Source organism: Netta rufina (assembly GCF_964035555.1).
Source record: "Netta rufina genome assembly, chromosome: 2".
NCBI classification, from domain to species: domain Eukaryota; kingdom Metazoa; phylum Chordata; class Aves; order Anseriformes; family Anatidae; genus Netta; species Netta rufina.
The window spans coordinates 5,630,430-5,654,092 of record NC_140124.1 but is presented as its reverse complement, the minus strand read 5'-3'; positions in this window follow the sequence as shown (position 1 = coordinate 5,654,092).

The window sequence follows — 23,663 nt, the reverse complement described above, 5'->3', positions numbered from 1 at the left end:
TTCTTCATGTCAGCATGTGTCTGAATCAAGTTGGACCTCAATGTTAGACCTCCACCAGTCCTAAGAATAAGCTCCTGGACAAAGGAGACAACCCTGAGTTCCTCTTTTACCACTAAAGAGTCCCCATTAGGCCAGAACCACCCCCAAGAGAGGCTGCTTTGGGGGTTTGCATCTCATTGTACACCAGCAAATCCAACCTACAAGATAGAAATTATCAAGAAAGCAGCCTTCACTGTTACTTGTGCTCAGGGCGCTATGAACTTAAATAAATCTGAAGAGTGATGAGGACTTGGTTCTGGGGACGTCTGGGAAAAAATGAGACTGAATTTCTCAGGTATATCCACAGGCTGCTACTGTTGATCTATAGCAGCTTCCAGCATTTGAAAATATTAGCTTCACTTGTACAATTATCCAGCGGCACTTTTCTTAAAAGTCTCCGACACAGGGATTAAAATAGCAACCCTGTGTGAAAGCCATGGTGAGCCCACAGCATCCTCTTCACCTGAGCTTGATTGCACACCCTGAGCTTCATGGTCAGTCATAGCATGCCTCAGGGTGGTGTGGCTGCACTCAGCAGGACAGTGGGAGGATGTAGCTTTTTGATGTTTTTTTGATAGAATTCTTCTATTATTCAAGATGAGCAGTTGGTTGTCCCTCGGGACATTCTTAGGTTCTTTATTTTTATCTCTCCTTGGTTATTTGTTTTCCAAACCAGAGAGTTTCTCCTTCAAGACCTTCAGTCACCCTTGTTACCTTTCCTTGCATCTTTCCCACTCATATTTCTTTTGGCTTTGGGGACTGAAGTGGGACAGACTGCTGCTGATGGCATCCTATAGTCTCATCCAACCTGGATTATCCTGTGAGCCTGTGTGGATGCACCAGAGACATTTATAGTGGTATAATGGCATTTTCTGCTTTGTTCTCTGCTTCCTCACAATTCCTGATGTTTGATTTGATTCATAGTGACAGAGACTGTGTCTTGACACAAAAAGTGCCCTGCTTTGCAGTCTGAGAAGGCCTAGGACATGGATCCATGCCCTTTTCCAGCACCAGAGGGACTGGCTGAGATGGCTTTCCCCAGCCCCCTGACACTGACTGCCTGGTAAAAACAGCTTTCTTCTTCTCTTTGGTAGCCTTGCTGTTCACACGATGGAGCCCTAGCTCATAACAGTCTGAAGGAGCCAGGGGTTGGCTTAAACAGCTTTAAAATGGCAGGATTTTGGCAGCCTCAGCAGTGGATGATCCCCGCATTGCACCACCACTTTATCCAAGGCCACACAGAGGCCGAAGGAGCAAGGAAAGCCCTTGGAGAATGGGGGCAAAATCTGGTTTGTATAAGGAGGTTGTGAACCAGGACTGTGAATAATGTGGGCAAGCAGCAGGACTAGAGCCTCGTCCCCCAGAAGCGCAGCTCTCCAAAGCATTCCCTTCATCACTGGGGTCAGGGTGAGTCCCATCCCCAGGGTGTGCAATCAACGTGCAGGTGGCCCCACCTGCAAATGGGCTCAGAGCACAAGCTGAACTTCCCCCAGACTATGATCATCTGTTGGCTTGAGAGGAAACCCCACCTGTCCTTCCTGCCTGCGTCCCTCAATGATTTTATTGGAGCAGAGTGCTTTCGGAGAGGTTGCACTCGTGATATTTTTGACCCAGCTGGAAGAAGGATGAGCCATAAATCTCACTCGACAGCCTAATCTCATTATATTTCCCAGCTCAGTTTCCAGGCCAAAGGGGTTTGGCTAAGCTTCAGAGAAGCATGTGAACTCTCAGATGCTGCTCCAAACCAACCTCCTAGGTCTTTAGGTGGTCACCCATCGACGGGAGCCCTCTCCTCGTCTTGTCACTAGCCATGTAGTAATACATGCAGTCACAACACAAGTAGTCATAGAGATTTACACCCACACCAACACTTCATAACGGCACTACAAGCCACTGTGTGAAGAGATTTTGAAGGAACTGGTCATAAAAAGACATGAACTGGTTGTTACAAAAAAGCCAAGCAACAGAACCTGCTGAGGAAAGTGACCAATGGACCACCAGCACCCTCCAAAATCCAGCTGGAGAGGGCATGGCCTTGGTGGATATCTGCTCGGGATCCTGAACAAGTCACAAAAGGCCTGCACAGAAAAAGCAAAAGTTAAGAGGAAATCCCAACTTTTTCTGAAGACTGAAAGTTTCTGTCAAAGCAAGATGGAGGCCACTGCCACAGAGCCAGGGCTTTGCATGTGTCCGTGTCCTGGTAATCTGGAGAAGAACAAGGAAACCAGGAGGGAGAGCAGGCCTTGGGTACATGAGGACGCTGCTGCTGTAAAGAGGAGGAGGCCAACTCCACCATCCTGGGAACCAGGGAAGAAAGCTGGGTGAGGAGGTGGTTCCACTCCTCACTGCTTCATGCAAGTGTAGTTTTGGTGTTAAGGTTCATGTAGGGTTGCAGCAGTCCCCTCTCAGCATGGAACAGACTCCAAGGCTCCTTAGAAAAACTCAGGCCATATCACACCACATTTTTTGTCAGAGGTTTGCCTTTCATCTCTTGGGGATGCAACAGCAGGAGCAGGGCAAGAAGCCCCCTTTACCCTTGGAGGAGCTGGTCCATGCTCCCTACCGAAATGCTGGTCAAGGAGGGACTCAGCGTCTTCGGGCTGCATCTCTCTGGTGTTCCTGAAGCCAGCTGGCTTGCCTCCACGTATCCAGCCTGTGCAGACCAGCAGAGCCTGGGCACAGGCCAGGCTTCGGTCATGCACCGGTTGCCCAAACACGAAGGCCAGCTGGCTCGCCCCAAAGCAGCACCAGCCTGGCAGCCTCTGCATGGAGCACACGGACCATGGGCTGGCCCTCCAAAGCAGTGTCCTGGAGAGGGCATCCTCATGGTGTCAAACGGGGCATTGAGAGCCCCAAACCTACAGCCCTTGTGCCTGTTTACCAAGGGGTTATCAGTCCCAGACACCCAACAGAAGATTCCAGGTTGAATGAAGGATCCGTGGTTTTATTCAGGAAGGAGAGCAGCTTTGATCTTAAACCGTCTTTGTAAGCCATGTAGGATAGTAAAGCTGCCTTAAGGACACACCTTAAGTGTCTTCCTATATATGCAGTTGTCTTCTCCCATCCCACCAGTACCTGGATGGCTCCTTTACGTCCCAAGAAAAAAAACACTTCCCAGAAAATCTCAGCCCTCAAACTTTTAAATCTGTTTTAAACATTACTACCAAGCACTTCCCATAAATTGTCCTCTGGGCATCTGTGGCAGAGTTTCCTGGCCCTTTTTTCCTTCTCATATTCAAGCTCCTATTGAGGAGTCTCCCACTTTGGAGATCTCCAAAATCCACCTGGACATGGACCTGTGCAACCTGCTCTGGGTGACCCTGTACACCTATGAGCAGGAGTTTGGACCAGGAGACTTCCAGGGGTCCTGCCATCCTCAGTCATTCTGTGATTATGATTGTTGACTTTATGGGCTCTTAGGGGGTCTTCTCTATTTGGGGGTCTTCTCTTCTGGGCCAATTCATGCAACAGCTTGGCTTCCACGAGGAAGAGAAATGTGGTGAGCTCCTCATCCATATTTTGCATCTGTGTAACTCCATTGGGCTCACTTTGTAGCGGGTAAATCCAGCCTTCAGATTTTAAGCTCTACAAAGCAGGGCTCATTAAGGTGTCCAGAACTGCCTGGTGAGCTTGATCCACCAAAGACATTAACATGCCACATTTAGTCACTTCACTCACTGGAAATATCTGCTCAGTCTGTAATGCAGATCCACTTAAATCAACCCTTGAACCGAAATTCAGGAGAGCAACATCCAGCAAAACAAAGGGAAGAAATTCCCACTTGTAACATGAGCAGCTGCTACTGGCTTCTAAGATAAATTAGCACTCCATAATACAAGAGGTGTGATGGGTCTCTAATGTCAAAACGCTGCCAGGGGACAGCAGCCTATGAAATGATTTTTTTACTTAAAAACAAAACAAAACAACAACAACAACAACAACAAAACCCACCATCATGTAGCTTTATTAGTATAAAATTCAAGGTCACCACACCACAGGTATCAGTCCTTGATGTATTTTGTCTGATTCAGAAAGGCCACGGCTGTGGTTTTCACGGTGCTGCTGCTGCAGACTGGGGACGCGTGCGCTGCATGAGCTGTGCATTTCATTTCCGTGTCCACGGATGCCTTCCTTGAGGGGAAGGTGTTGGGGCAGGAGACAGACCCCACTTGGTGAAACCAAGTGGGTGATGGGGCTCTCGATCCTGGCAGAGACCCCACTGTGCCCAGGGACCAGAGGGGACAGTGTCAGAAGGACCAATTCTCCTCTCCTCTGTATTTAATGTCTCCCTCAACATAAAAGCATCACTCCAGGGGTGAGCCAAGGGCTTCTCCTAAAATTCCCCGGGGCTCTGCTCTCCAGCTGGGGCTGTGAGCAGCTCCAGGACCAGGAACAGGCTGGGGGGACACTGCAGAGCTGCAGCTTGGACAACACGGAGCTGACAGGTGTCACACACCAGGCGTGGGACGCCGGGTGCTCTGGGGTCCCACGCAGCCCAGCTGTACCTTGCACAGCCGGGGGTGTGGGACGGGGCCCCCCTGCTGTGCTGGGAGCGTGCCACCAGCCAGGCTCCCACCGCAGAGCCCGCGGGGATGCTGTGCCTCTCCTGGCACGGCGACACATGGGAAAAGACCAGGGGAGGGAGTCAGCGGGGTTGGGGGGACTCGCCCAGCACAGCAGGGATGTCTCCTCAGCTAGTTGAGACATCTCCGGTGATTATGCATGCTGAATCCATCAATCCCTTTAAAAATAAATAAATAAATAAAGCAAAACAACTAAATTAGCATTTGTCTCTGCTTCCTCCTCAGCTGCACATGCTCGTTGCTCCCAGCCCCCAAAATCCCCAGCCCTGCCCCTAAAACAGGGAGAGGACAATTGTTGTTGGTACTGGCTGTGTGCTTATAATTGCCCTTTAGGGCTGACCCTCTAATTAGATTAACAGGGGCCGGGGCATCCCCCTGCTGGTTTCCTTTTGGGGCTGGGCAGGGTGGGCAGCACCCAGAGCCCTGCCTCGAGCTGCCCTCGTGCCCCTCTCCTGCTGCTGTCCTCCCGTGCCTATGTGTCCTTTGGTTGCACTACCAGACACACAGAGGACAAAGTGGGGAGTGGGATTTGACCCAGGCTTGTTCCCTCACTTGCTATTTCTGGTCTAAAGTACACTGGGGAGGGTAAAGGCGGCTCGGGAACTGTGTAGGAATGGAGCAGGGATGCTGAAGGGGAAGGAGAAAGGAGAAGCCCTTGCTGCTCTCCCTCTGCCTGGGGAAATAATTTACTGTGCAGCGTCACCTCAAAGAGTTAAATCAACCAGAGCACACTGTAAAAAGGCATTTTAGCCATTTCCATAGATAATGGTTAGGTCATGTCAAGATGCTGGCTTTCACGATGCTATCAAGCCATCCATAATTTAATGTTTAAAATGCAACCTTAGCAATACAATTAATACCATTTTATTAGCCCACAGAGGCTTCATGTAACTACTTAGAGCCATATAACACCAGCCCATCTCACAGCCCCATATAAATTCCTCCGGTAAGATAAACTTTTAGGTCTGCAGTTGCAGGCGCTGAAAATCTGCAGAGCCAGCAGAAAGTAAATGGCTTTCCTGTTTGATAGAGTATCGCTTTGGAGGAGCGCACCTCTGGCTCCTCTGCAGAGAAATGTGCTGGTGCCAAGACCTTGGAGAGGAGGCAAGTACAGGACATACCTTGAGAGCGGCACTAAATCATCCCCTCCTGCTCCCCAGCCATTCTCAGTCTGTCTGTGTCTTACACCCACACTGGCACACACGTGCACATGCACAAACTCACACACACGCACACTTACACCCACATTTTCTCTCTCGGTTCTGTGCCTGTTGTGCTTTACTTACCTAAAACCTCTCCTCTCTGCCTGCTGGTGGGTTCCTGTGGCTGACATTTACAGGGCATCTGCCCCACTGGAGATGTCCCCTTTAGGGAGAGCTGAGCCCCAGACACCACTGCCGATGTCTCCGTGGATGAGCAAGGATGGCAGCCTGAACCCCGAGCTCCTGCCCACCCCTGGGATCTGGTGTGAGGCTCCTGCAATGAGAGAGGCTGCAATGCTGATGGAAACCCCTCCAGAATCTACAGCAGGAGGGAGGCTGTAGGAACTGGGGAGGTCCTTGCCAGCACTGCCCTTTTCCTGGATGTCTTCAACCACTCATGAATGTTTAAAAGATATCCCTGACTTCCCTGGCTTTGTATCTCCATGTAAGTCTGAAACTCAGCCCAAGGCAGAGTTTATTTGCAGAGCCTTGAAGCAAACCTGGTTCTTCTGCTAGACACATGTCCACAGGGCTGCATACCCGCGGACAGGAGAGCAAACCCAATTAGGCACATTAGCGTGGCCTCAGGCCAGACTAATTGTGCCCTGCTTCACCTGAGCCTTGCAAGCCTCCTGTTGCCTTGTGCAAGCTGTGGCCATTTCACCTCTGAGGGAGAAGAGACCTCAGGTTAATCCCAGTTTTCCCATCTCCTGGTAGTGGCTCCAGTCCCATTCAGAGCCTCATTTGGGGCTGCCACAAAAACAATCCCTGCCCCAGGGTTTTTTGAGATCATTGCATGAAGAAGGCAGAAAATAAAAGCATTGACAGACTTCTGCTGGGGCTAGGCAATAGAGAGGAGGTGGCTTGCTCAGAGAGGTTGTGGCAGAGCTGAGGATGGAACTGAGATTTTGTGGTTCCCAACCCCCCTGCTGAAACCACCCCATTCTTGTGCCTGCTCACTGCAGGGTGTATCTCTGGGATTTATTGCCTATTCCACCAGCAGAATAAAAAGCCACTCCTGGCACCATAATCTCTGTGTGTTTTGTACTCTCCATATTTTTCTCCCATAAATTCCCACCTTCTGGAACCAGGTTCATCTCAGCTTCTATGTTGAAAACATTTTTCTGATTTTGTTTGGCTGTGGAGAGAAGCTGGGACCTGAGAAGCTTAAAGAGGTCCAAATTCAGAAAGCACCCTTCCTTCCCCACCATATCTGCATTATTGATATGGTAATTGTCAGGGCCCTATGGCAAACTCAGGATCTGGGGGAACATGCAAGGTCTCATCACCTGTTTCTCCGATATACTCTGATATGAAAAGACCCTGGAGATGAGGAAGAAAGCGCTCAAATCTCTTTTACAACTGCAGTGATGGGGACACCTATTAACAATTAAATGGTTACCCTGCCCCCAAATTTCCTAAGGTTAGGACCAGCTTTTCTTATTATTCCAGCCTACACTTCCTGTGCATTTCAATTATTTTCTCCACACTAATGCAAACGCACACAGTGAAGACAGCCCAAGCTTCCCAAATCAGTTTAATGAATGTCCTCATCTGAGACAATTGTCTTTCGTAATGACTGAGAGGGATGAGAAATACAACTCTCCAGCCTAGCTCCCCAAGAAGCAGCGGGGCCCCAAAGATATGAAAAACCAGAGCAATTCATCAGAAGCAGCAGGAGAGAAAAGATAATTAGAGCCGGAGACGCAAGGAATGAAAAGCTGAGCACGGAGGGCACTTTAGGGAGAAAGAGGAAGGGAGCTGAAAAGAGCCATGAGCCTAAATCTGTTGTGTGAGCCATGAGACTCACTAAACACCTGCACAAAAAGGGGAACAAGCATGCTGGCAAAAAAAAGACTTCAGGAGAAATTCACCTTTCTCACTTACAGGTTTTGTTCCTGGAAGAAATCTTCCTCCATTTCTTCCCTTGCTCCTTCTTTCCTTCCTTTTTTTTTTTTTTTTTTTAATTTTTTTCCCCTGCCTGCAAGCTGACATGGTCCCCAGCTCCTCTGCTTTGCAGAGATGTGGCTGTGCACATTTTCCCTTCATCTCCCCCTCCACCCCACTGCCTCTTCTTCCCCTTAGCCCCAGAGCAGGGAAGTGAATGGGGTCAGGATGCCCCCACTATAGGGTCAGGATGCCCCCACTATGGGGTCAGGATGCCTCCACTATGAGGTCAGGATGCCTCCACTATGGGGTCCCTCTGCTCCCACTGAGAGTAAGACACGATGCCTGCAGCATCTGCCATCAGGCAGCGTTAAGGAACCATCCCTGTGCTCACTATGTTATTGATGTCTGTTTATTCAATGTCAAATTCAGGGTTTCCTGCATGGAAAGAATGGAGAAAAACCCAATCCAGCCCATGCTAATGCAGTAGCTGACGCATTAGGAGCAGCAAAGCTCCAGCATCCTTTGAGCTGTAGCACACACAACCTGGCAGGTCCTGCCCTGGAGCACTCAGTTCTGAAAAGCTGAAGGAGGGAGGGTGATAACCCTTTTGCCACTGTTTCTGCAAGCAGACACCTGAGGCAGTTCTGTTGCACAGAAATAGGAGGGCTCCATGGATCAGCATCCAGCCCCCTGCTCGGGGCAGCACCAAGGTGGTTTATTGGGCTGGTTATGTTCACCCTCTGCACTTGTTTCCTGGCTGATTTTTTTTCCTTGTCTGCTGTAAGTCTGTAAACCCTTTAAACACGGGAGCAGTAAATAGCAGAGAGCAGCAGACAGTGCACGCAGGCTGCCAGTTTTCCCACACTGTTGGTGCAGAGGAGCTCGGATCATCACATGGCATAAAAGGGCTGAAGCTGCCTGGATGTGGCTGTGCTAAATCTCTCTTGCTCCCCACGGACAGTTCAGGCACGTGAAGAAGACACATGGGGGTGAACTTGCTGTCCAGGACCAGCCCATCACCCATCGTTCCTTCTTCCTCGCATTATATGGGAAGCAATGTTTCCCCAGACGCACCAACACCAAAGCAATTCCCAAAATCAAGGCCAGATTTCAAGGACAAGACAATCACCTCCACTTCCTGGGCATTCCTGCACACATAATATTCCTGTAGGTCGTTTGGCTATCTGCAATGCCAAACTGATGGGATAGTAGTAAGGTAGCTCAGCTGGGTGCCTACCCTCTTCTTGCCCATTTTAACTTGTGGAGGTGCCAGGTGAAATCTTTTGGAGACAGTGCCCTAAAATGCTCCTACTCACAGTGAAAGGAGAACATGTCCTTGGTGTAAAGCAAGAGCCTGGCAGACTGGGATCTTATGAGGGCTTAGAAACTGAACTTTTGCAACATAAATCCTCTGTATATCATCCCCATCAGCAGAGTGTACCACATTCAGGTGTTGGCTGCTCAGACCCTGGACTAGCAGAGTAATGGATTACCAGTAAACAAGAGAAAAGCAAGCTGAACCCTTTGGCAGGGGCCAGCTGGACAATTAGCATGCTGAACTGGCTGGCCCGTCAGCACGAGTAATGAATCGGTGCACAGACTATCTCTTGCCCCAGAAGAACTGTGGTTATTATAGTCAAATGCAGCTAAGGGAAGCCAGGGTTTATTTTTCCCACTGCTCGTGGAACCACTTACATTTATATTGCCAATCGCCCGTGTCGTACTGCATAGCAAGGGCAGGATTTCAGGCAGAGACTTTGATTCTCTTGTATTTCAACTCAGATAAACCAGCTTGCATGGAAAATATCCGTGCAAGAGGAAAATGTTCCACAGTGCATGCTTTAAATCCATTCCTGGTGCTGCTTCCTGTTCTTCTTCCTGACTTCGCTGTGAATCCACCACAGAGTGCTGTTCAGTTTTTTTCTAGGAAGGACTTCATTTCTCAGCGTCCTACCTCTTTTAACACGTGGTTTAACATTAATGGATACACACTAAGTGGCATTAGGAAGTAGAGCAGGGGAACGGCTCCACCAGATCGTATCACTAATTGCTTCGCTGCTGGTTCTGCGCTTCCTATCCCTGTGACATTCCTTTGAAGTCAAAGTGGGAAGCTCTGACATATCTGGTACATCAGGGAGCACTGAAAGGTTACTGCTTCCTAACTAAATAAGAACAGAGGAATGGTTAATTCTCCTCATCTGGTATCCATCACACAGCAGAGGTCAGTGCCGTGTGTCGGGGAGGATGCTGAACTGGACACATTATGGGACTGGTAGCTGCAGGATGCTGTGCATCCTCTCTAAACCTCTGGAGTAGAAGCGAATGTGGAAAAATAAGTCTGGATTTGCTGTCACTCCAGGGACAGGGGTGAGAACACCTGATGGGAGACACACTTAGGGATTTGCAGGTGCAGATTAGCCATGCTTTGCACAGGATCCTGATGAGCGCTTGCTGGGTAGTGTTTGATGCAAGTGGATTTTTCACTTGGCACTAGCCATCTGTCTCCACGGCTGTACTGAAGCATCCTGCAGACGGAGTGCCACAGAGCTGCGATACAATCGTGCTACAGTCACACTGCTGAAAGAGCTCTCGTAGCAGTGACTTCAATAGGTTTGCACTTCCCTCCCCACTCTGTGCATGAGAACATAACAAAAACAAACAGGTAAAGAAGCTCTGCACAAATCATCCCAGGGAGCAGTAGCTAGAACAAAGTACAGGTCTAACTTCTCTTATTTCTTGAGCAGGTTTTACAACCTGTTTGAGTCTGGAGTCACAGCAAGGTGGCTACCAAGGCTATTTGAAATCTGCATGGTGGTAGTCACACTCTGTTCCAGGGTAGAGAGACCATGCATATCAAAAACCCACTTCCCTAGGCAGGCTGTGACATAGCCTCTCTTATTTAAAACACCATCCCCGAGCAGGGCAAGTGTTGGAAGAACTCCAAAAAGGTTCGGGCACTTGGTTCAAGTCTGAGTGGGTGCTGTGCGGTCTGGATGTGCACTTGCAGTTCAGCCTGGGCTTTTACACATCCTGTTTTAGCCGGCTTGGAAATGCCCCAGAAATGACAGAGCCGCTCAGCTCTGCAGACTCAAGCCCGCAGCTATCTGCCGTAATATAGACGTAGCCACAGGGAAACATGTGATGGAAGTCAGACGAAGTAAATCAGCACCAAAAGGACTTAATCGCTGATTAGAAAGAGGCGTGGTGTGCTCTTCATCACCTAGTCATTAAATTAAGATCGGTTGGCCTTCCAGGAGTGGAGTCCCATTTAGCTGCGGGCTATTGGTAGCGACGCAGGACTTGGCACTGAGCAGCCTCTGGCCGCCTCTGCGCAAGAGATCAGACACGACTGCTGCAACTGTCCATTTGGATCCGCCTGCCTGCTGAGCAGCTGGCACCGAATTGTTTGGGAATGAGCTTCAGTCAGATTTTTGTGGCAGTTGTTCCCTTTTTTTTGCTTATATTTTTTCTAGAAAAGGTTCTCGCTTCATGTTTGTCTTCCTGGCTCACACTGGGAGCAGGTGAGGTGACGCGGGGAAGGTTGGTGGAGCTCCTCTCAAAGGACAACATTTTTTTTCTGGGATCCTCAGAGCACAAATCTTTTCTCCTAGGATCCTCAAGGCCTGCACCGTAGTGTGGTTGAGAACAAAGCTCTGATTTCAAGGGGAGTTGAACACAGCAGCAAGTTTTCAGTGGAAATTGGTAATTTCCTTCCTCCCTTCAAAATATATATAAATATATATATATATAAATATTTTATAAAAAGTTCCATAAGATCTCACCTCTGCAGCTTGATGGCAATTTCTCACCTTTTCCTTGGCTGGTGAGGCAGCAGAGCTCTTGTGCAGGGCAAAGAGCCTGAAACCAAACTGTGTGCTCAGGGAAAGCACAAGATAGGGAGGGAGGAAGCTGAGCACGAAGCCATCAGACACCAGAAAATTAACCCAGCTGGCTGTGCATCGTAGCTGGAGCTGGGCCAGCCCAGCCACCCACACACAAGATGCGTTTGCATGTGGTGGAGAACAGAGCAAGGTGAAGGATGCTCCCAGGTTGGATCCACTGGATCCTTTCCCCACAAAGCAGCCGAAGCACATCCTCATGGGCGTTGGGGATCCCGTTAAATATTAGTGCTGCTGACACGAAGCCCAGGCCTGGGTCATGATGCAGCTTTGCAGGATGGCTGAATATGTCTCAGGAAGTGTGAACTGATAAATTCTGGAGGACACCGGGTCCAGATGTTGTGGGTATTTCAGAGCAAAGCTACAGCTGGGATCCCTTTCTGGCTGCAGCAGGGACAAGGGATGGGACAAGTCAGCTGGTTCAAATGTCTTTGGCTGGTTTAAATGAGCAGAGCTCCACCGAGTTCAATTAATTTTGGATTATGTCTATCCTCTGAAGAGCCTGTGTCTGTTGCAGGGCTGAATCCTTCCCAACGTGGGACTTGAGTCATTCAGCTTGGTGAAAAGATTGGACTCATCTCTAGTGATGGATGGGGCCAAAATATTGGGCTTTAGATTGCATGCATGCACACACATATGCAGGCACACACATGTACAAGCACTCACACAATATTTATGTGAGATTCATCAATCTCCTTTTGGAAACATTGAGGGAATTTAATGGGAATCAAAAGAATAAAGATTTGTAGACAGGATGTTGAAATCATATATGCAGTTATCAAAGACTGAGATCCTTTCTTTGGGATTTGTAAAAACATTCTGTGGTCTTTAGGAGACTCATGTTCTGTAGTTTGGTCTTAAAACTACTACAGTAAGTTTACTAATCCCAGATAAATCTGGTAAGCTTTTTCCTTAATGGTCTGGCACAATTCACTGATAAAGTCCCCGATGAACCACATACTACCTGCACTTTTTTATACTCCTATCAATGTGTGTATTGATCTATTCTCTTCCACTCAGCAGAGCTGGTACTGCCTTGCATACTGTCGTGTTGTTCAGACTGGCTTTCACACCACACAGATGCTTCTGCTCATTACCCACTAAATTCTTCAGAGTCCACAATCCAGCCCGGTGCTGGGATGGGGACTGGGGCACATCAGCATCCTCTGGGACACCCCACAAAACCGGAATCCCTCCGCTGCGAGTGTGAGGGACGTGTGCTGACCTGATTTGCATGTGCAGCGTTAAGGGAAAACGCTGTATCCCATTAAATTAACAAACTAGCACATTCCATCAGCCAGTTCTCATGCCCTCCAGGCATCCTCCGGAGGTTTCCGCGACATGCCAATGAAACATTCAAGCTACAAGACAGCCCAGTCACTTCCCATCCATTTTTTATGGTACCATGGAAACAAAGCAAGCCTGGCAATTCCTTCGTTAAGCTTTCAATAAATCACTCCACAACTGTACAAGGTACATGCCTTCACTGCCCCCGGGTTTTGCTTGGCTCCCCTGGGCTAAGCAGGCTTCTGCCTGTTCTGCCATCGAAGGGTTTGGGAGCAGATCAGCTCCTTTCAGGCTCTGTGTTCACAGGCGTTGCTTGGCTCTGCATTTCTGGAAGCCATCCTGGACATGTGCTGGGCTGATGTGAAGCCAGAGCCTCAGACAGGAAGATGGTTTTGCAACATCTTCGCCAGCCAGAGCGGCGGCTGAGGGCAAGGGGACAGACTGAGCGACTCCACTGCTGCACAAGTCACCTTTTGTCTTGCCTCTGGGGATGCTCCCTCGTCCATTTGTGGACTTTGATGTGTCCATCAGAGCAGACTTTTCCGTTTTCCCATCTCAAAGTCCCTCTCCTCTCACAGTCAGTGTCTGCGTGCATGTCTGCATGCACAAACTTTTCCCTTCTGCCCCAAACTCTGCTCTGCTGCAGAGGCCAGGGATGCACGGGGCTCCCCTGGGCTGCTGCTAGCTGTAAGTGCCATGGTGCCAGCAGTCACAGAGCTGTCGTGGAGGACAAGCCCTTCAGATTTCCACACACTGCATCAGTTGGATGATCCCTGCTTGGGATTAGGAGTCAACATTTGCACATTTGGCCCAGCTCAAGTCACACCACCCCTCGTCCTAGGGCTGTCTCTGGGGCAGCTAGGTCTATGGTACCAGAAGCTGTCTTCCCAGCAGCTGAGATTTTACTTAAGCTAAGAAGAAAAGTATCCAGTGGAAAAGTCTGACATGAAAATGAAGGAAACAGAGGAAAGAGGAAAAAGGAAAGCCAGACCTCTACTTTCCTGGCCCTCGTGGCCTCATGGGAGAGCTGAAAGCTAGGCCTCCCTGCCTCCAATGTGCTAGGAAACTCCTCAAGCCATGCTTGAGATCACTGCCTGATTATTAAACAAGTCTCTTTACTGGCTCCAAATTACAGCTGCAACAACTGAAGGTCAGGAGTTGGCCCAGGGGGGCTCCAAGAGAGAGAACTGGAGATGGGAGTGGACAGGGCCTTCACCAGTAAGGACCCAGTTCAGGCAGAAGGTTGCCTATGATTTTACATTGATGTCTCCTGCAGACATCTGGAGAACAGGAAGGTTTGTGCACAGAAGCACAGCAGCTGCTGGGTGGGTTTATCCTGGTCTATGCTTTATTACCTTTTTTTTTTTTTTTTTAATTTTTTGGGGCTGGTTAGAGCCAAGACCTCAGCTTGGACCATGATCAGGAGATGAGTGGTTTGAGGCCAAATCTGTTGGAAGGCATCGCTAAAGCATGCCTGCATGTAGATGCTGGGCTCGGCTGTCTGGCTACTGCCCAACGCGGATCAGCTCTCACCTGCTGGAAATTGCTGCATATTGGTGTAATCCAAGGAAGCAGAAGTCAAAGGCAGGAAAAAAAAAAAAAAAAAAACACCAAACCTCCTTTTGATTTCAGAGGGCTTTGGATCATGGCCTTCATTGTTTCAAGTCAGCATTCACCGAGGGTGAAACCACATCCCACAACCCTGAACGGGCACAGGGAAGGGAGTGAGTGATGTGCTTGGCATCCTGACTTTGCTTGCCTTAGGTGCAGCCACATGCCCACAGAGAAGGGGTCGAAATGAACATTAAGATAAAAAGCTGCTGAAGCAGCGAGAAGATAACATTTCTCTTTGCAGGAGCTCAGGCTGGCGTGGTCCCACCAAGAAAAATGTCTCCAAGCGTGGAGATGTGTATCCATGGGATGTGTATCCCCTGCTGCCATCCCCACATCTGTAATAAATGCATCCCCTGGGAGCAAAACTGGAAGGTGGCTCTCTCCAATAATGTGAGACAAAACTGCTGTGCTAGGATAGAGAGGAAGACCATGCTTGAAGTGACTCTTTATTAACCCCTTTGCTTGGAAGCTATCTTGCCTGGGCACATTTCTGTGCTGGTGACTTAAATTAACCTCCCATTAAATTTCTTTCATCAATAAATTGCCAGAATCTGCCTGGGCACTCTTAGCAGGGTGGGATTTGTGCCTTTGCCAGATGGCCTGGCACACACAGCAGCAGTGAGCTGCTTATGGGCACTGGCTTTATTAAACATTAATGCTTCAGCTTCTCTCCAAAAGCTAATAATAAAAGGGATCGTCAAAGTTTATTCTGACACAAATGAAGAGATTTAGATTTACCGGGAAGCCGCTCAGTGGCGTTTCATAAATGCTTAGGACCTGTCTGCCAGCAAGAAGATGCACGGGCATGGGGGTGTTGTGGCAGAGGTGCACTTGTTTGCATGGCCAGCCATGACCACACACCTTTCCTGAGGTCTGGGCAGGGATTTGAGGGACAGCCCTCTCCATCACAGCCAGCTCACGTGGTTCCCACACATGGTCCATCCCGCTGGCAGGTGGTTTTGCTGCCCAGCCTCTGCAAACTGCCCCTCCATACACTGAACAAAACAGACTTTTCAATGAAAAATGTACATGTGCAACCAAAAATAGATTGTTTTTCATTAATTTGGTTAATAGTTCACAAAAACTGGGGAAAACAATAAAAATGTTAAGCATCTCTGGATTAGAGACCCCAGAGGGACCAGGAAAGGGATTGTGCCGGGCTCCCTCACCCCAAACCTGTTGTGCCTGCTACCGTCACATTCACAATGACACGTATTCACCTGTGTATTCAAAAAACATTCTCCTGGAGTTGAGGTTTAGCAGGGAATGGACTATTTTAAGGGTGCTGTGTCCCTAAACTCTCCCCCACCATCCTTGTCCCATCCCTTGCAGACCAAGCAAAGGGCAGGATGTGACCCTGCACACCTGCTCCCCATCTCTGCTACTGGAGAGGGTTATTTCCAGGCTGTGTGACACCGGCTTCGGAGCCCTCTTCCCCTTTTGTAGTTTCAGAAGAAAACATCTGCGAGCAGCTCATCACAACAAACCCCTGCCAGTGTCTGATCTCTTACGATAACACGCTCTAATGAGGTTAGAGCTCCCCTCCTGCCTCGCAAACGTTTCGGAGTCACTCGGGCTGAATGAGACGGGAGGTAATTAGAGTGACATGCCTTCGTGCACAGAGAGAATAAAGGAGCACAAATTTCCTGAATGGACAAGAGCAGTTTGGCCTCGGCTGAGTGAAATAACCAGGCAGTGATCTAATTCACTTTACTGTTAATAGATTGTTATCTGCGGAGCCCTAGTGCAAACACGATAAGCTATAAAGGAATACAGATAAAAGCCCGAGCCGTGAGTGTTGCAGAGATGCACGTTCAGCCCACGCTGGACTCACTGGCCTGGGCTCAGCTCCAGTTTCAGCTCACTCCTGGAGCTGGCTGGGCTGATAACACTCAAGTGAGGCCACGCAATCGAACCGCTTCCCAAATTGCAGGATCGTTTGGCTCCAACATCAGAGAATTTGCTGGTTTTCCTCAGAGAGTCCAAGCCATGGCAGGCAGACCTGGAGCCAAAAGGCTCCCTAGGTTCAATGTTGGCTGCTCAGCCCCATGCAGGGAGGGGGTAAGGTGGCAGCAAGAGATGCTGCGTCCCCCAGCAGAGTCCCACAGCTGTCTGAGAATATCTGTCCCATGGAAATGGCACTGTCTCGTCCTCTGTCACAGCATCCTTTGGCAGCGCGGACGCTGGCATATGGCCCCACGAGGTGGCTTCATCTCCCCTACCCTTCCCATCACAGCAATGAGTTACAGGGAAGGCTGCTCCCACGTGCTGTGGTCTGACAAAAGTCCCAAAGTTTGTACTGGGGATGTGGTGTGATGGGAGAACCAGATGTGAACAAGGGGCTGTGAGTTTTATCTGCCCTTAGGGTAGCTGTGATGCTACCCAGTGTGTCTGCAGCCTGCATCTGGGTGTCCCACGTAAAAAAAAAAAAAAAAAAAAAGCAACGTAGGAAGGTGTCCGCAGGGGTCTGCCCAAGCATTTCTCAGAACTATGGGGTGCAGCCTCGCCCCCACACTGCTTGTCTCTTCCCATCCCCTAACATGTTGCCCTGGCCCTATACATGATAGACTGTGTCTTTTATCCATTTTTTTTCTTCCCTCAGGCAAGAATGCTGTCAGCTTCCCAGTCAGGTTTGAATGTGTCAAAAAACATAATCTCTTCAGCCAGATTTAGTCTGCTTTTGGGAAGTGTGTGTAGTCTGATTGCTGCTTCATTGACAGCTTCATTAGAGGTGAGATAAGCCCAGCCTCACCCACCACATCTCTCCCCAGACAGAGCTTAGCACAGCAGAAGTGTGCAGCTCCTTATGTTACCTTCCTCCAGCTCCCCCAGGAGGTGTTGGGTCCCTCCAGGTCCCATTTCCCCACCAGTATCAAGGAGAATGTCAGAGCTTTTTATTCCAGTGATGGGGCTGGATGGCATTTGTGTATCCCCCTGTATGACCCCAGGTGAACCCTTTAAACATGTTGTACAGCAGAAGTTAGTAGGTGCTGACCCATACATTGCTTTGCCCACTCCTTCAGCAGAGCGGTGGGGACCCAAGCTACAGACATGGTAGCCAGCATGGGGACACCCAAAAGCCATCAGTAAACTGGGGAATGTGCCCAACATGTTCTGTGATCAGCCAGTCATTGGGAGCATGGTCTCTGGCCAAGCTCTGGCCATTGAGTTTGCTCCAAGCCCCAGTGCAGGCTGATGTCTGAGCCAAAAACATGACCCCGATGGGTGGTTTGGATGCAGCTGCCCCATCCTGAAGAAGAGGAAGGTTATGCATTGGCATGCAAGCTCTGCCAGCCTCTGCCTGTGCCAGGGAGCAAGCCCTGGCCTATTTTATTTAATAGTATAGACACAGCCTTGGAACTTCTTCAACCCACCCTTTGCATCCTGCTTCTGCATTAATGCAATGCCAAGTGCACGGAGAGCAGCCTGACTTTCATCGCGAGTGCCAAGCCCTGCTGAAAGCAGAGGAGACACACACCGGCTCCTGCTCAGCTGGAGAGTCTACCGAAGGCCACAATTTTCCAATTGCTTGAAGAGTTGTCATTAGATGGTTTAAGATGGCAGATTGCTAAATTGCTTTAAGGCTGGTGCCAAGCAGCCTTCAATAGGATGCTCTTTGCTGTAAGGATGTGTGTGTATGCACCGCAGTCCTTCATTTGGGAGAGAATAGGAAAATCACAGCTTTGCTTTGAGCCTCCTGCACTGCTGGAAAGGAGCACAGCTTGCCGTGGAAATAAGGGGAACAAGACAGAGGGATGGGAAGGAGGATGTCTGAGAACAAAGTCTCCAAATCCCTCTGCTGTCTGGTGTCTGCCCCAATGTTGTTCAAGCGCATTTGCCATCACTTACTGCTGGCACTTTCCTCCTTCATTGGAAACACCTGGTATTTATTAGAGCTTGTTCAGACCTGGCAAGGGTCCGATGGGAGACTGTCCTGGAGGAAATGTTTCTGTCTGTGACCTCCACAAGGTGGGTAGCAAGGAGCAGGACCAAAGGAAGGGAGATGGAGAGGAAGAAGAAGGGGGTCTCCTTACACATCAGGTGGTGCAAAGGAGCTTCTGGAGCCAGCAAGTAGCTCCCTGCTTTAAACCAAAGGCGTTTGGCATCTGCAGTGACATATTATCAGCAGGAATCAGACCGTTACTCATCTCTCCTTAAAGCAGCAGCCATGGCCAGATCCCAAGCTGCACTTAGGCCACCGTGTTTCCAGGCCAGGCAGAAGTGTTGGCTGTCCCATCTCCCATGCCACCCCCTAGGAAGAGATACTCGATTTATTTAGCTGTGGGGTCTGAGGGCTGCTTCTCTCTGGGGGCTCTGGGGTTTTCATTGTTGCACCATCTCCACTGAACAGAATCCACAGGACTGAATTGTGCAAGGAAATGCTCATCTAGTTTGTGTTTTAAGACTTTCATCATGGGTGGAATGGATGCTCCATGTCTGTGCATCCCAAATCTCTTTGCTAACCCAGCACACAGGAACCAGCCAGTGAAGGAGCACCCAAAATGTCTCATCAAGACACCTGTGACAACAAACCTTGGTAGTGACAGATAGACCTTAGGCTTGTCCATGCCCTCTCCAGTTCCCAGACAGTTTGATGCTTTAAGGAGAGACCTTTAGATCATGAATATAAAGGAGAAACCTACAGATTGTGGTCCTGAAGGGGAAAGATCATTTAGTGATGGTGCATCCAACCCCTTCTTGTCTCCCCCAAGGAACTGCCTCTTCTCCCCTTACGTGTTGTGTTTCCTCCAGGTCTCTGTGCCTGCCCAGCACACTTTCTAGTAGGTCCTCTGAATCCCAGCCCTGCGAAATTAAGACATGTGACCTTCATAAATCCCCATCAAAGGCCTTTATTCTCCTGCTATTCTTTTTGCTGTTGCTCACATTAGGCATGCATGTGACAACCAGATAAAAGGCATCATTCTCGAACGAGCTAATTCAAGTTAACCAGTGCAATGAGAAGGACTGAGCAGCACCAAAGCGCTCTGGTATTTTGATGTGCAACAGGGCTTTAAGCCTTCAGCTCATTTTTAGTTTCCAAAATCCCAAGTGTTAGTGAGATATTCCCTGCAGGTTTGGCAGGAAGCAGAAATGGACGAATCCTGGCTTTCTATCTCCATGTCCCAGGATTTTGGTGTAGGAGAGGGAAGGAAGCTTGAAAGATACGTGTTTGAAGAGGTGAGCATTGGGGCATGTATTAGGAGTCTCACCCATGTGGATTCCTTAGCATCAACCAGGTAGGAAATCAATTTTCAGTATTTCTTTTTCTCTAAACATTTAGAAGGAATCAGTGGGACACCTCTCCTCCTCTCAAATTTGATTAAAATCAGCAGGCACATAAGTTCATATATATTTAGTAGAGACCACTGAAAACACATATTTTTAAAAGTCTTGAAAAGTTAGCTGTCCAATTGGAAGAAACTATGAATGGAAAATTTATATCAAAACAGTCTGGCACTTTATTTCTTTTTTACTTTGGGAGGGATGCTTCTGGGATGTACATTAGGAACTGACTCTCCAGTACCTTGTGCAAAAAGATTCTCTAAGTGCAGAAAAGATGATGGGAATAAATAACATGGACTTTCTTCCCCTTGTAGATCCTAAACCACAAATGGTGGCACTAGGTGCACTACCTGCCTGCCATTGCTTCATCCCCTGTGAAGGTCTAGAGCAGCCACAGGACTGACGGGATGTTCAGCCTTTCTGAGCAGGGCCCTGATGTAACCAATTCCCTCTGAATTCTACCTGAAATAATGTGCAGGCTCCCAACTCCTGCTGCCAGATGGCATTTAGGATCTGAGCTATGTCAGTGCTCTTGAAAAATGTTTTCCATCAAGATGAGGGGTGTTGTGAAAAACGAAGAGATACAAACTCTGGGCATAAGAGAGAAAACCTGTTGTACTTGCTGTACTGCCAAAAGATGATGGATAACACAGCAGGCTGAGCAGGACGAGGGTCACATTTGAAGGAGCTTCCAGAAATACCCAACATCAGAGCAGTATCAGAAGAACAAAAGACTAGGTCAGTTCATATTCCCTGCCAGCCTGGGATTGCTCATTCACACTCCCTGAGGCTCCTGGTCCCAAATGTGTTGGGTTTCCCAGTGGTGGGATCCCCTTCCACAGGCGATGGGCAGAGCTTGATGCACCTTTAAAGCTGGGTGTTGCCTGTGCCACAGCTACCCACAGGATAAAACAGCTAAAGGTTTTTGGAGGATTCAGTTACCCATCCATCTCCCAGAAACAAAAAGACTTGAGCCATTAGGTTCTACTGGGTGGTTCTTCCAAAATTTCCACCAAAATATATTGTCTAGGCTCACCTCATCACCACACACTGCTTAACTTTCTCCCTACCCAAACTCTGTTCTTTGCACATCTTCATTAAAATCCAGCACACAGTTCACGAGCTAGCCAGGGGCTGAAAAACACAGCAGAGCCTAATCCATGAATACAGACTGAATGATAAGTTACTTTGGGAAAGAGTGGCTGTATTCGGTTACTTTGTTCCCCTCTATTATTGCCAGCCAGCACTGGGTTCAGAGACGTTGCTGCCCCGCCTGATAAATTGAAGGACTTCACGGACATATTAACACAGCTTGTCTGTAGTCAGTGAGCAGACAATTGATTATATGTCAGAAAGTCACACATTGGGCAATTTTGCTTCCAGGCTTTGCCTCCATTTCTCAAAATATATGTTTCAGAGCAGAGAAATCAAACGTTAGAGATAAGATGGGCCGCGCAGTTGGAAGTTGCTCACAACAGGCTCGGTTTCTCTCCCTGCTTTCGCACAGCACTAAGCATCTCGTTAGGATTCAGGGAGGGACAGAGCTGGTCAACCGATGTCTTGCAACCAAGAGATATTTCTTAATGAAATATGGGATTCTGTCAGACCACAACTGTTGTTCAAAACCATGACTTTTAGTGACATTCTCCTATTTTTCACCAAGTCTAAGCAAACAGCTTGCTCTCTCCCTGCCCCAACTTTCAAGTCATTGTTTGTAAATTTTTAGGTTTTAGATCCAAAGGCTATTATTTATGTCAAAAAATGTTGAAATCTTTTCCTGAGATCTGTCACCTTTTGTCAGATTTTGTTATTTGGTGAAGACACTCAGGTATGCCTGTTCCCAGGTTGGCTTTCTCACATTGTGTAAGGATGAAGCTGAACATTGAGATGTTTTTGGGGGACAGAAATTACATTTCCAGGGAATTAAGAATCTTGGGTGTTTGATACGAAAGCCCTTCTGGTGAAGACTATCTGAGATAAATCATCATGATTGGCATCTCAAATTGGGCACTGGGGGTCATGGTGGGTTTTGGTGGCCCGTTGTGCTACTTGCTGATCAAAGACACAGGAGGCAGCACCAGCAGCAAGCAAAGAGCTCAGGGGCTCAGCCAGGAAGACAAAGCAGTGAGGGGAAAGGGAGGCAGGGAGAGGTGAAGTGACTCACCTGAAGTGCACCACAGGCCAGGTCAGAGCCAGCAGGGGAACCGGCATTTCCAGATTCCCAGTCCGGAGATGGCACGGCAGCCACGTCAAGGCAGGACTGAATAACTGAGGACGTTTTGCTCAGGCAGTCACCTTGTGTCCTGAGATCTGGGGGACCAAAATGGCCTCTAGCAGAGGCCCAGTCCTCCCCTACCTGCTCTGAAAGGTCTTTTGGATAAGATCTGAGGGCTTGTCCTCCAGCAAGCTGAGCCTCCTCATCTACATCACCCACTCCATCATACAGAATCACAGAATAATCTAGGCTGGAAGAGACCTCCAAGATCATCGAGTCCAACCTCTGACCTAACACTAACAAGTCCCCTCTCTTCTTCCACCTGTTTTCTGCAAGAAACCCCCAAGCTTGTGGGCTCTGCAGGAAATCCCCAAGGCTGTGGGTTCTGCAGGAAGATCCCAAAGGTGTGGGTACCTCACTAGGTAGGGCAGAGCCACTAGCTACAAGCCTGGAGCAGATTTACCAGCAGGGCAAAGCTAAACATGGCAGACCTCACCATTACCATCACGGCTTGGCCTCCAAGATCAAGTGACACATGCCCCACGGATGCCAGGAGGCCTGGGTCATGCTGCATTGGTTTATGCTGCTGGATTTCATCAGAAAGCATGATTTGGTGGCCGTGCAGAGTGGGAGCATCCCCTCTTCCCACTGTGGGTCAGCCTCATCTGTGCACAAAAATCAAGGCCATCTGCTCCTGGGGCTGCTGAGCACAGCACACCTCCTGCACCTTCCCAGGAGGAACAACAGGCTTTTCGTCTCCAGCCTGCAGCAGCGGAGCACACTGAAGGAGGGGATCAATATCTATCGACCATCGCTATTTCCTTCAAGTGTCCCCAGCCCCCATGGTTATATATCTGCCCTCCTTTCTTGGCCTGCTTCCCACAGCAGGAATTCACCTCGTTCCCCTCTAGAACAGGGTTTCTTAGAGCTGGTAGCAAGTCACAAGCCAAAACAATATTATGGGAGATGTTTGTCTTTGGATTAGAGCTACTCTGGAAATTTTGGCTTTGTGGGTAGAAAATAATAGGTATTGCAGCCAAAAATGCCTTTCTGGTGCCTGTTCTGCATGGAAGCAAAATGCTCAGCCCTGGTGTGCAAAACATTTTGTTGCATCCCTGCAGGGGGAAGGGAGGATGGTGAAGGAAGGGGTCTCTGCAGGTGGCAGAGATGTGGGGTGCCCCCATAAACTTTAACTCGCTGGATCTGGGATCCCACCCTCCCCCGAGGCACCTGCCCTCCCCCTGCAGGCAGCTGGCTCGGAAAGCTGGAGAGCTAAGCCAGCAGAAACCCTCCCAGACAAGCCAATAATTTCCTGCTGGTTGAGTTCCCCGAACCAGCTCACCCCGGGGTGAGCCATGCCTCGCTCCCTGCCAGGCACAGTGTGCGAAAGTACAGCTGCAGGGGGATGGGGACAACAGGGTTTTGGGGGCTGAGCCGATTTGCATCAGTTTCATCACGGCAAAATGGCTCTGTAAGCTGGCTGAGGATCAGTCTCCATGGAAAAAGGGGCACAGAAGATCCCTGGGTCCCCTCGCAACCAGCAGCTATGCACGGCAGCCCTTGTTGTTTGGGCATCCCACCTGGAAATACTGCCTACGCACAGGAAAACCATCCTCCAACCCTCTGATACCGACTGCTGAAAAACAAACAA